This window comes from Bison bison, unplaced genomic scaffold (assembly GCF_000754665.1).
Source record: "Bison bison bison isolate TAMUID 2011002044 unplaced genomic scaffold, Bison_UMD1.0 scf7180017864181, whole genome shotgun sequence".
Taxonomy (NCBI): Eukaryota; Metazoa; Chordata; class Mammalia; order Artiodactyla; family Bovidae; genus Bison; species Bison bison.
Window position 1 is genome coordinate 8562814 of NW_011494753.1, and position 1186 is coordinate 8563999.

The window sequence follows — 1186 nt, forward strand, 5'->3', positions numbered from 1 at the left end:
CCTCCCCCGTTCCTCCCTGCCTCCCCCGGCGTGTCCTTCCTGGGCCTCGCTTCTCACCCCGTTTCCTCTCTCACAGCGCGTCTCTCCTCTGCTATCCTTGCTCCTTCTCCTTCGTCTCTCTTGCTAACTGTCTAATGCATTTCTGCCTCTCCCTGCCCCACCCCAGCACTTGGCCATCCAGCGCACAGGCCCCTCTCCCGCCCTCGGTTGCCCTCTGCCAACCTCGCTACCCTCATTCACAGTGCCCCGCCCCGCTTTAAATCTTTCCACTCCCCTCCCCGTCCTCGTTCCCCGCTAAGCCCTGCCACTCCGCGGCCCGGCAGGAGCTCACAGCAGGCGGGCTGCGAAGCGCGCTGACAGGGTAATGAATGGCTTCAGCGGTAATTAGCGACCCGGCGGCTAATCATGATGTACATTTACATTTTAAGTGCTGCAGAGGGAGCTGGAGAAGAGGAGGAGAGAGACGGGAGGGGACGCGGGCCTTTTCCGCAGCCTCCCTTCACTGACAGGGGAGCGAAGTGAACCGAGTCTTCTCCAGCTGGCGGCAGCGGAGGGGGATGGCGGTGCGAGGCTTTCCAGGGCCAACCCGGGCGAATGCAGAACTGCCTCATCCTCAACAGACGTGAACTCGGAGCTCCCAGGCCCCTTCCTCCAAACTGCAGACCACTGATTAATCCCCTCCAAGTGAACGTTCAGCCTAGGCTTACATATCCCCGTGGATGGAGAGCTCTCTTCTTCCGTAACCAACCGGTTCGGACTTAGATTTCAGCGGTTTGGGGACTTTTTCTTAGGAGAAGGCAATGGCACCCCACTCCAATACTCTCGCCTGGAAAATCCCATGGACGGAGGAGCCTGGTGGGCTGCAGTCCATGGGGTCGCTAAGAGTTGGACACGACTGAGCGACTTCCCTTTCACTTTTCCTTTCATGCATTGGAGAAGGCAACGGCAAGCCTGGAGGGACGGGGGAGCCTGGTGGGCTGCCGTCTACGGGGTCGCACAGAGTCGGACACGACTGAAGCGACTTAGCAGCAGCAGCAGCAACGAAACTGATGCCCGTTAAGGCCCACAACTGCCCCAGTTTTACAGAACCTGAGTACCCCTGAGCCTCGTCAAGGGCTGCAAACTCTTTTGCCTTCACCAGACTGCTGCCCTTCGACTCCTACGGCTGTTCCTCGGGGCGGGGGTG